At 47.8% G+C, this 12,652-nt stretch overlaps 1 protein-coding gene across 1 annotated transcript in view; it reads left to right on the forward strand.

Moving 5' to 3' along the window:
- The first annotated feature begins 214 nt into the window (after positions 1–214).
- Positions 215–12,652, forward strand: part of LOC116231508 (vertebrate ancient opsin-like) — a 34,341-nt gene continuing 21,903 nt past the window's right edge. The window contains exons 1-4 of the mRNA XM_031597284.2: positions 215–1,958; positions 2,043–2,391; positions 3,122–3,252; positions 4,468–4,699. The gene's annotated coding sequence lies outside the window, so the exon portion shown is untranslated. The remainder of the gene's footprint in view (positions 1,959–2,042; positions 2,392–3,121; positions 3,253–4,467; positions 4,700–12,652) is intronic.

Raw genomic sequence — 12,652 nt, forward strand, 5'->3', positions numbered from 1 at the left:
GCCGCGCCCGGGGCGCAGATAACCGCGCGGGCACCTGCGAGCCGCGCGCCTATTGGGCGGCCGCCACCCCGCGCTGCCGCCGCGGCCCAATCGGAGGGCGGAGAGCTCCCTTACCGCGACACGTCACGGCGCGCCGGCCGGGCGGGCCCCGGAGCCGAGGGAGCGCGCGGGGGGCGTCCGCTGTACGCTCCGCTCCGCCCCGCGGCCCCGTGCTGTCCGCGGGGATCCGCCTCGGCGCGGAGCGGCCGGGCCTCGGGGGCTGCTCCCGCTCGATCGGCGCGGGCGCGGGGCCGCGGAACGGAGTGGGGCCATCATCGGCGCCCATTTCCCGCTGATACTCGGCTCTGCCTTCGCCGCCATGGTGCTCGTCGGGACCCTTGCAGGACCGTACGTGGCGGCAGCGGCGGCTCTGCTCGGGCCCAGCACCGCTGCGGGAACGGCGGCACCTCTTGAGCGGAACGGCCGCGCCGGTGGCACCGCCCCGGAGCCCTTCCGGACCGAACTGCGCGCACCGTCCGAGAAAGAAAGTATCGGATCTGAGACTGTGACCGAAAATAATTCTGGAAGCAGGTTCGTAGCGCGTTCTTTGCCTTACAAGTACCTTCTTCCGTGTCTTGATGCATCGCTAATATAGGATAATCGCTAACTGATGAACGAGTGGGGAATTAATATTTGTCGAAGTGTTCGCAGTGACCGTGAGCGGAGCGGTTTCGATGGGCACGGCGCTCGGATGTGGCCGTGTCCGTTCTCGGACCTCCTTCGGGTGTTCAGCCCGATGCCGCCGCATTCGTGCCGCCGAAGTGCATTCGGGACGGAACCGTCCGAGCTCGAGCCGCGCTCTGTTTTCGGGCGCTCAGGTGAGAAACGACGTAGCGGAGTGGCTCGTTGTGTGCGTCCTTGTTGAGGAGTAACGTACGCACGTGGGGTTAACAACGGCACTACTCCAAAGGACGTCCAATGAACCACTTCGTTGCTGCTTTACGTTTTCTGTTGTTAACACCAACACAGAGAGTAGCGAGGGCTGCGCCGGGTTCTCCCCCCAGCATTACGGGCGCGATGGGCTGTGCGGTTGTCCCGGCGGGCGCGGGGCTCTGGGAGGTGGCACGGCGCGTCTCCTCTCTCCCGTGCCGGCCCCGTCGGGGTCGTCCCCCGCCGGGACTCCGTTTCTTTGCACGGACCGAAGGCCGAGGTAGGAGAGCGGCAGCCGCCAGTCCCCGCTGTGCAGAGGCCCCGACGGGGCGGTGCGCGGCCGGTCGTGACGGGACGGGATTCTTTCCCAGCCGGCCCGCCGCTTTCCCGGAGGTTGCCTGTGTCCGCTCCCCAGATCCCCCATCTGCCCCCCAAACTCTGGACGTTTTCTCGCGGGTCGCACCGCGCAGGCACTGTATGCACCCTGTGCTCTGCGAGTCCCGCGGGCAGCCTCGAGGCTCTCCTCCCGCTCTCGGCCTCTGGGTCACGTAACCCCTTCAGCATTCAGTTCCTCGTACTCGCCCTAAAACTGCGCGGTGGGGTGGGCCAGCAATTCATGCCACCGATGGCAGTTGCTACAAATTAACTATGCTTTTGTTCCTGTTCCGTGACTTCCCTGCAATCCAAGACACCGTTTTTTTCCACATGTGGAAGTACGTGTGGTTATCTCCGCAGAACCCCCGAACTCGTTCGCTGTATTTCCTTACGGCCTTCCGAGGGGACGGGGCGCAGAAGGAGCCACCCATTGACCTCCGTGGGACTGTAAGCGGCACCCCCTTCCCCGGCACCAGCCCCGGCCGCTTCCCTCCGCCCCGGTGCTGCGCACTGCGCCGGTCCCGAGCGCTCCGTGCGTTTCCGGCAGAACCCCGCGCGCTGCCGGGGCCGCCCGGTGTCGGCGGCATCGCCGCGGTGATGGCTTTGGTAGAGGAGTTCCGAAGCGGGAACCAAGCGGTCTGAGACGTTTCTAATAAGACGTAAATTCAGCGCTGGTAAGGTCCCGAGCTGGGTTAACGTGAGAACGCTGGCGCTCCGACGCACAGCTGTGCGCGTTAACGCGTGGCCGCTCCCCGCAGGACGTCACGCGTGGGCCCGGAGCGCCGGCCGGGGGCACAGCCGCTCCTCGTGCTGGCGGCGCCCCCTGGCGGCTCTCGGTCGGGCCGCGGCTCCTCTTGGGGCGGGAGCGGCGGCAGCTGTCGGTGTCACGGAGTGCCGGGCTCGGCGCCGAGGCTCCGCGTGTTCCCCCGGAGCGGCCCCACGGCACAGCATGGCGGCGGGACGCGGAGAGCGCCGTTCAGACAATAATGTCCTCTTACTGGGCTCTTCTTGATAATGAAGTCAGCGCCTTGTGTGCACGTGTGGATGTAGTTCTGTGCTGGAGTTGTGAGTACCCTGTATTACAGCTGGACAAGTAGCAAAACTGAGGTTGGTAACATGAAGTTTGTCTGAAACTTATACATCCCCGTGTGTTCAGAATGGAATATTATTAAATACACAGATACCTTAAGACAAGCTCTGTTTAACTCTTCTTCCATTTGCCATGCATACATTGCAGTACCTTTTCTTGTAAATTTTGTGCAGCTGAAAATGTCTGAAAGGGTGTGAGTGTACTGCTATGAACAGAATAACCTGTGTTTTACATTCCTTGGGTGCAAATGCTTGTTCTCTCTCTCATTTATGGACTCTATAACAAGCCTACGGTACATTGAAGCATTGCCTACACTCTTGGTTGTTATCCCAAAGTGCAGATGTGAGTCTCCACATCCAAACAGTGATCAGGGAAGGGTGAACTGAGGGCAGCACTCCATGCAGATGTACTTTGCTGAATTATTGTATTGGTTATGGCAAACGTAGGAGCAAGGGAGAAAGGGTCTTGGTTCACATAGCTATTTAGAGAATTGGTGACTGAGAGCAGAAAACCCACTCTGAGTCACTGTAACCTTGCTGCCTGACCACATTCCTCATGCTGTGGTACTGCTTCATTGCAGCATCCCAGTGGAAGTTCCCTGTGTTTAGAAATGGGAGGTGCTGGGGACTAGTAATGCAGTCACGAAAAAACAAAGCCATTTTGAAGTGATTGGTGATAACCAATGTGGCTTCAGCAAGGGCAAGTCATGTCTGACAAACTCAGTGGCCTTTTATGATGGAATTACAGCCTCGGTGGATAAAGGAAGAGCGACTGACCTCATAGACCTGGACTTGTGCAAAGTGTTTGACACTGTCCTGCATGACATCCTGGCCACCAAACTGGAGAAAAATAGATTTGATGGATGGACCACTTGCTGGGTAAGGAACTGGCTGGACGGTCACACTCAGAGAGTTGTGGTCAGCAGCTCAGTGTCCAAGAGGAGACCGGTGACGAGTGGCATTCCTCAGGGATCGGTGTTATCTAATGTCTTTGTAGGGGATGTGGGCAGTGGGATCGAGTGCACCCTCAGCAAGTTTGCAGGCGAGGCCAAGCTGAATGGTGCAGCTGACACGCCGGAGGGAAGGGATGCTATCAGACAGACCTGGGCAGGCTCGAGAGGTGGGCCCATGCCAACCTCATGAAGTTCAGCAAGGCCAAGCGCAAGATCCTGCGCCTGGGCCAGGGCAATCCCAAGCACAGATACAGGCTGGGCCGAGAACGGCTTGAGAGCAGCCCTGAGGAGAAGGGTTTGGGAGTGCGATGGATTAAAATGCAACGTGAGCCAGCAAAGTGCTCTCACAGCCCAGAAGGCCAACTGTATCCTGGGCTGCATCAAGAGAAGTGTGACGGCAGGGCGAGGGAGGAGATTCTGCCCCTCTGCTCTGCTCTCGTGAGACCCCACCTGCAGCACCGCGTCCAGTTCTGGGCCCCCAGCACAGGAGGGACGTGGAGCTGTTGGAGCGGGTCCAGAGGAGGACCACGGAGATGATCAGAGGGCTGGAGCACCTCCCTGCAAGGCCAGGCTGAGAGAGCTGGGCTCTGCAGTCTGGAGAAGAGAAGGCAGCAGGGAGACCTTCCAGCAGCCTTCCAGTAGCTGAAGGGCCTCAGGAAAACTGGGGAGGGACTTCTGGTAAGGGGCAGGTAGGGACAGGACAAGGGGAAGTGGCTTTAAACTGGAAGAGGGTAGATTTAGACCAGATGTTAGAAGAAACGCTTCACTGTGAGGTGGTGAGACACTGGAACAGGTTGCCCAGAGAGGCTGTGGATGCCTCTTCTCTGGAAGCATTCGAGGCCAGGCTGGATGGGGCTGTGAGCAACCTGGGCTATGGGAGGTGTCCCTGCCTACAGCAGAGGGTTGGAACTAGAAGATCTTTAGGGTCCCTTCCAAACCATTCTATGATTTTATGACTCTGTGAGTTTAGACTACATGGTCTCTGTGCTGTAGTCTCTTTCCATTTTGTTTTAATGCAGTGTTCTTAATTATATTCTCTAACTGGAATATTGCATTACAGGGTACTATAAATTAAGCCAAGAAAGCACTCATTTATATTTAGACTTGAGCATGTTCTAACACTTTTTTTTTTTTTTCCTAGGGTTGGAAGGAATCTTTTCCTGCATCTTGTGTCATGCCTCTGCTTAACGATGAGTCATTACAGAGTTTCAGTGCCAAAGGCTATCTGTCCTTCTAGGACTTCAACCTGAAATTCCTAGCTGGAAATTTTGTTGTCTTGTGTCCTTTGTCAGTAGCACTGAAGATTTAATTGTTGCGCATCAAGAAGCAAGTTTTATCTCTTGTCCCTTGGGATGCATCTTAATTATGGCAAGGTGAGCGGCTCTGTTATGGCTTAATATTCTTTTTGAAACGAAGGGCTCACTGGCAGCACCGCTGCCTTTTTCTCTCATGTGCTCAGAGCCCATGCACTGCAGTTTATGACTGAGTGAAATGCCAGTGCTGCTTTCAGCAGCTCATTGCTGTTGAAGTTCACAGCTCTTTGATATGTCCGTTTATTTTTTGTCTGGAAGCCGTGTCTTGCCTGTCACTTTAATTCTGTCAGTGGTTTAGTTTACTAAGAAGGTTGCCTTCTTGGAAAAGCCTTCTTGGAAAAACCTACTAGACCTCATTCCAGCAATGTCGGGGTTTTTTTTGCTTTTTTTGTTTTCTTTCCCAACTCTTCCCTTCCCTCTCCTACCTCCCCACCACCCCCCACCTTTGGCTCTATTCTAATAGTTTATCCTTTTAATGAGAGAAGGCTACAAGTTACTCTTTTTAAGTGAGATAAGCCCTTGCGAGCTCTATTTTATCTAACCAAGACTGGGAAATCGTTTGCCCTTATTTGTATTAAATGGATGTCTATACTTTACCGCAAGTCATTAGTTCCATAAAGAGATTGCCTTTCTATTGATAGCCTAGATGGGGGAAATCAGGAGTAAATTGCCAATAAATAGTGTACTTGTAAGCACTATTGATTCTCTCCAAGCCACAGAGAAATGAATGTACAAGTGAGATACTTTAAAAGGGAGGGGAAAAAAAAGTAGTAATTAGAGATTGTTGAAAGCTTGTAGGGGTGCTTCCAGGTGAGATGCTTGCAATGGTTTTGTTGTTTTGGTTTTTGTTTGGTGTTTTGTTTTTTTTTTATAATATTTGTTTTTGTTATTGAAGGACATGGTTTGTAAAGGTAAGTGCTACAGAAATGATAGCAATTCTTTTGGCCACCCTCAGAAATCCTGGTGTCAGTTGTTAGAAAACTGTAGAAGCAATACAACATTTCCTGTAAATCATAGTTTTTGAGTGGTACTAAGTGGGGAGTGTCCTAAGCTGCCATTTGAAAAGAATAGAAAGTATAATTTCCACAGGAAGCAAACATTTGGTGAGATTCAAAATTTTTTTTTTCCCCATTTGGGTCTTAGAAGTCTGGAAATGACCTTTCTGAGTTGTTCAGGGAATGCATTTGTGTACTGTAGTGGCTGTTCTACTGTCCTAGGCATTAAGATCCGATTCTGGAGCAGAAAAATCTGAGCTGGTGTGGAGAGGATAAGAGTGTTTATAAGCTGAAGGACATCAGAATTCTTCCAAGGGGAGCTGGAAGAATAGTAGATCAGTGAGGTCCATAGTTACTAAAGTCAAAATAATACTGATTTTCAGAGAGCTGGATGAGTATGGAAGAAACATACAAGAAAGTAATCGTCATCTTTGTCACTAAATTATAGACAAGTATTTGAAGGTTGGACTACAGGGTGGATAAGGAATTGGCTGGATGGTTGCAACCAGGGAGTTGCAGTTGGTAGCTCAGTGTCCAGGTGGACACCTTCAGCAAGTTTGCATCTGACATCAAGCTGAGTGGTGCAGACGATGTGCCACCTGAAGAGACCGGGTCAGGCTTGAGAGATGGGCCCGCGTGGCAGTGGACTGTGGTGGACTTGGTAGTTAGGTGGATGATTACATTGATGATTTTAAGGATCTTTTCCAGTCTAAATGATTTTATGATTTTCTGGGCTGTCTGTAGAAAAGACAACAGAACAAAACTGGTCTAACAATAGGGCAAAGCTATGCTATGACAGTATTCTCTGCTGGAACCATATTCATGATATGGCTCCTAACATCATCTGTGCACAAATTCAGTGATGAAATTGGTACTTGTAAGAGGAAGGCCATCGCTTTAAGAGTATCCTGATAGAAAAAGCAGTGCTTGTAATACTGCAGAATCTCTGGAAAGCCTTTTAATTGTGATTGATTAGGGAATTCTCCTGATGATATGCTGTTCTTAATCACATTTTCTTTGAGACATCGGACAGTGATGAATGTTGGAAAGACAGCAGATATTTAGTTATACTATATACAATACTGGAATAATCCTGAATGTCGAGAAGTAGAACAGCTAAATAAAATTTGTTTTATGTGGGTATCCTAAGTAACAAAAATAAAGTACTGGACAGATGCAAAATAAAGGACACAGATTACTTTGGACTGAATTTCTTCCCTGAAGGTGGAAATGCAGTTCATCACTAAAGATTGAACACCAGGGATGTATTCTTGACAGTGAAAGCCTTTGGAAAGTGCAGTGGAATTGCCAGATCACAGCTTGAAACAGTGGTTGAGCACCATGTGGCTCACCATGTGTGGCTTACCCAGGGAGCTCCAGGTGCAAGCAGTACCCCTGAGTGAGCAGAAGGGGTGGAGGCTATATCTACCCATCTTCTCTCTCATTTAAGGGTTAGAAGCTGAGGAAGCCATATCTCTCTGAGATTATGCTTCTTTTGAGCTATTGCCAGTTATCAGAAGGGGTGAGTAAATTCTTTTGTCATTCTGTTCTATGTCCTGTATTCTAGGAAGAGGCTCTGTCATTGCCTTTGTTTGCCCCATGTTTTGGCAAGCCAGGCAGCCAAATACCTTTAAAGGTATTTAAAGGTATTCCGTCATAACCCTCCTAAAATATTTAGTATGGCATTTCTAAGTAATATAAGGGGGTGGTTTGGATGGGGAAAGACTGCTCCTTTGAATGAAATTTTGCTAGGGCACACCCCAGGACTCTTAAAAACCCTGGATCGTGGGTTTACTTCCATAACTGAAAAATGGGCTCCTTGCAGGATGGAGGAAATATCATAGAGTCCCTGCCTGCCTGGCCAAGTGTTTCCATGCCCTTAGCAAAGGTATACTGACTACTAAAAAATGACAATTGGCCACATCTATCATGGCATGGCCACTGTTGATGATGGCTTTAAATTGGTTGGACAAGCCTGAAGAGGTTCTGGCTGATGAAAATCAAGAGCAGAAATCCCTTGAAAGCTCCAGGGTGGACCAGAGGTCCTATGTTGAACTAATGCTTCATTAGTTGTGAAAGAATATTCAACTGATTATGGCACTAGTGGATACCAGATCGGAAACATCAAATATATACGGTGACCCAATCGATTTTTCAGGCACTAAGGCAAGGATAGGGGGAGGTTTAGTGACAGATGATCTTTATAACCCAAACATGGTTGAAATTGGGGGTTGGACGTCTTCCACCCCAGCAGTACAGAGTCTATCCAGATATTATATATTGGAAATAGACATTCTGTGCAGTCTTACTCTCCAGATTAGTGTGGGAGAGTTCAGGCTAAGAAAAAGATGTATCAGCATCTGGATAGTGCAGGTAACTTTAAGGCAAAAACTGAGCCCATTTGTTTGCTGTAACTGTGCTGAATTAAAAGTACAAAACAATATAGACTCCCTGGTGGGCAAGAAGAAATTGCCAAGGCTTTGCTGGAGGGGTTGGAGAGGGCAGGGATTATAAGACCTGCACACAGTCCATATAACTCCCCCATGTGGCCAGTCAGGAAGTCAGATGCTATGTGGTGGATGATGGTAGGCTATGAAGAACTACATGAAGTCACACCACCAATTCACATAGGCGTACCCAATATCGCGTTGCTCGTGGATACATTAAGTAGAGAAATAGAAACATACCACTGAGTTCTGGATCTGGCAAATGTATTTTTCAGTGTTACAATTGTTAAGAAATCCCAAGACCAGTTTGCATTCATAGGGCAGGCAGTGGACTTTTCAGGTTCTGTCTCGGGGTACATGCATTCACCTATCTTTTGTCATAATCTGGTGGCATGTGACTTGGCAAATTGGAATAAACAGTCTATTGTCAAAATGTACCACTACACTGATGATCCGATGTTAACATCTGACTCAGTGGGGGCATTAGAGGAGTCACTAACTTCACTAACTGCCTACTTACAGGAGAAAGGGTAGGCTATAAACCCATGGCAAGTACAAGGGCCATAGCTATCAGTTACATTCCTGGGTTTTGTCTGGGTGGTTAAGACTTTATCCCGCTCAACCATAGGTAAGGTCCAAGCGTTCCTGGTTCCCACGACATAAAAGCAGTTGCAGGAGTTTTGGGGTATATTACAATATTGGTGATCCCTTCTTCCATACTTTGCCCAACTGTTAAAACCTCTGTATCAACTAACAAAAAAAGGCCAACTGTGAGATTGGAGTAGAACAGAACAAGAAGCTTTCCAACAGGCAAAAATTGCTGATAAACAGGCCCAGGTGCTAGGCATATTCTATCAACTCTTCCAACCAAAGTAGATGTGCATGTAATTCAAGAACGGTTCCACTAGGGGTTGTGGCAGTACCAGAGTTCTATTGGAACTCCACTATTTGGGTTCTGGCTGCAGAATTGGTGTGGAGCAGAAGAAAGATACACTATGGCTGAGGAGCAATACCTATTCTGCTCTGCAGGTGGTAAAACCAGTAACACAGACTGCAAAGGTTATTATTAAAACAACTCTGCCAGTTCAGGGGTGGGTGAAAGATTTAACCCACATTCTGAGGTGGGGGTGGCCCAATCACAAGCAGTGGTGTGATGGGTCAGCTGCCCTACAGTCCAACAGGAGCAGGCCTAATAGATATAATGGGATCCTGAAGGCTGCTTTGAATGCAGATTCACAGTCCTTTCAGGGGTGGACCAAGAGACTCCATGAAACCCTGTGGAACTTGCATGAGAGACCAGGGGATGGCAGACCCAGTGCTTTATGAATGTTGCAAACAACTTGGGCCTCCCCGGTAAGGATACCAACTACAGGCAAGGACACCTCGCTCAAGCTGCAAGTTGGCACCTTGAATAATCATCTTCTCCCTGCCCCTGAGGACCTAGAGCCCAGAAAACACAAGGTAAAATGGCCTTGGAAGGTGCAAGTAGGACCAAAATGGTGTGGTCTACTTGCACTTTGGGGGAGATTATCAGAGGCTGGGGAATCAGTAAACCCTCCGGTAGTTGGTACATGGCCAATGGAGATAGTAGTTCGCATCCCAGTTTTCATTGCAGAGGGGGCATGAATCATGTCCACATGCCCTTCCCCCTCCTTTTTGATACCTGATGCAGCAACTCCTCCACAGATATGAGGCCAAAGGGTGTGGTAACAAAGGCCAGAACATGCCCTAGTACAAGCAGAGGTGTTGACTCAAGACTGAAACATGGCCTGTATCCTGTGGTGTGCAGACCTACTTCTCCTTGTACCTATTAAACATCTGTACTAATCCCCTTGAGGCTGTTCAGTTCACAGGACCACCGGTAGGACCCCATTCCAGCGTGCTCCAGTGTCCATGGGGAAACGCTGTGACACCTGGTGGTGGACAGCCAAACTTTTGGGAAATGGTGAGTGTGATCCTTAAGTGCTACTGGTCCTTGAAGAAGATATGCCTTCAGATGGTACATCAGGTAGTGGCCCAGCAGAACTGCCAAAAAGACTGTCAGTAATTGCCTGCAGTGCCTTAACATCCTATATCGTGTTAGGTATTGTATATACATCATAATGTACATTGCGTTTTTGGGTTACCAAAACAGCAGGAGTCACCCTACCTCCTGCTCAGTGGTGGGTTCATGCTATGAAGGGGAGGAGTGCAATGGAAATGCCAAGTCACAGCCTGAACCAATGGTTGAGCACCAGGTGTTGTTAACTCGGAGTTCAGGTGCAAGCAATGCACCTGAGTGACTGGAATTGGGGGAGGATAGAGTTGCCCCTCCTCTCTCATTTAAGGGTTAGAAGCTGAGGGTGCTGCATCTCTTGAGGTCATGCTCCTTTTGAGCTGGTAGTCACTGGAAGGGGTGAGTCAATTCATCTTTTGTTATTCTGTTCTGTATTTCAGGAAAAGGCTCTGTCATTGCCTTTGTTTACCCCACACTAAGTTTATATAAAAAAGATAGCAGGAATTCAGTAAGTTTCAAGATGCGACAAACGTGCTGGTGTATTTATGCTTTTTTCACTACTAAGCTATATTATATGTATTTAAGAGATACTGTTTTTTATTTGCTTTTAATGCATCTCTTGTCTTTTGTTTTGAAAAACTCTTACTGAATTCATCACCTTTTCTTGCTTTTTTCTTTTCTAGATCTTTACTTGTAGCAATCTTTATTCCCATAATTGGTGATGATGTTTAGGTTTTCTTTGGAATATTTGTTGGACTTCTTTCCAGACAACTGAAAATGAATAAAAAATACTTTATAAAAATCAAAAGTTGGTGAAGCCCTGAAGAAGAGTCTTCCCTGGAAACAATGATATTTATTCTGTGCTTTGCCTTTCCTTGCAGCTTTCTTCCATATTCATTCAGTTTTCTGAAAACTGGTATTATTTATAGAGCTAGCTTTTTAGAAAAGATAATAGGACAGAATTGAATTTACGCCACCTGAGGGCACTGTAATATTATTTCACTTTATTATAAAGAAAAATACAAAGCGGTAGTGTTCTAAACCATCCCTATTTTTCTGCCTCTTTGGATTACTATCCAATTTCAAAATAAGTGTGCTACTGAAGTAAATGAAAATCATTTCAAAGAGTCGTCATAGTCAGGTCTCCTGGAAACTGGGTCACTTTTCTCTCATTCACCAATATTGTTTCATTGTGCTTCCTGGGAGAAAAGTGTAATTTTAAATGCAGTGCTATTTTCAATGACCTGTTATCTGTGTGGCAGTGATTGTGGAGTGCTTTGTTGCGCTGTGGGTCTAGACCCATTTGTTGCTTCTTGCCTGTATTCAAAAAAGTGCAGGGCTGATGTAAATGCATCAAATGATGCATTCTTGTGTGTATGTTGCTTTATCAGTGTTTGACAGTGAGAAACAAGAGAAGTAAACTGCTCCCCTATGTTGACACTATTTTGCTTACTTGCTTAGTCTTGCTAGGCTTACCTTCTGTCTCTTCCTATGCAGTTTTCTCTTTATCTTCTCTTTGAGTCTTCTATAGTAATCTGATATTGATCGCCTTCCTGTTATTTTACCTACTCTAGTGCATGGAGCAAGTTATCAAACATAGATCAAACAAGAAGGGCAAGCATTTCTATGCCAGAAGGCAGATGGGTTTCCAGACTGAGTGGTTTGGTCAGCGATCTCTCCTTCAGTAAGATTCTGACAGATCTCCTCCAATGTGCATCCTTTTGGAAGTACACATCTGTACTGTTTTGCTCCAGACTAAAAAATTAAATCTTCATGGCAGAAACTATGTAGTATTTGCAATTCTATTAGAATAACCAAATGCGCTCTTGCTAAGGAAAAAAATACTAAGATGATTTGCTGAGCTAATGTGGGAGGCTCCCATAGCTCTAAAATAAGGGAAGGGACCATCAGAACTGTCTTCAGCTGAACTGGCTTTCTAAAGCATTCACACAATTCCATGATAGAAATGACTGGACTGATTTTTGTGCATGCAAATCTTGTTGCCGCTCCAAGTGTTTAAGAGCAAGTTGTCGATGCAGGTGTTCGAAGGACTCGTGAGAAGCAGTTAGCACAGTCCTGAGTCATGAGCAATCACTACATCTTTAAACAGTTGTTCTAATGGTCCATTCTGTATGTAACATTCTTCAGTGAGTCAACTACTATCATATCTGTATAATGCTCCTAATTCATGTATCCTATTTGGATTGACAAAGAAATGCTGATTTATCTTTTTCTTACATACTTATGTCTATAAGAGAACAAGCTTAGCTAATTTTCCCACAACACTGGGAAATTCTTGGTAGTTCTCTAGTGTACTCAGCAGAGCATGATATATACTACTCCAGCGCAGTCAACAGGAGCAGGGAGGTGATTGTCCCTCTGTACTCGACACTGTTGAGGCTGCATCTTGAGTGCTGTGCTCAGTTCTGGGCTCCTCACTACAAGAAAGTCATTGAGGTGATGGAGTGCGTCCAGAGAAGTGCAATGAAGCTGTGCACAGTCTGGAGCACAGGGCTTATGGGGAGCTGCTGAGGAAACTGGGATTGTTCAGTCCAGAGAAGAGGAAGTTCAGGAA

This window comes from Phasianus colchicus, chromosome 8, assembly GCF_987193195.1.
Source record: "Phasianus colchicus chromosome 8, bPhaCol1.hap1.1, whole genome shotgun sequence".
NCBI classification, from domain to species: Eukaryota; Metazoa; Chordata; class Aves; order Galliformes; family Phasianidae; genus Phasianus; species Phasianus colchicus.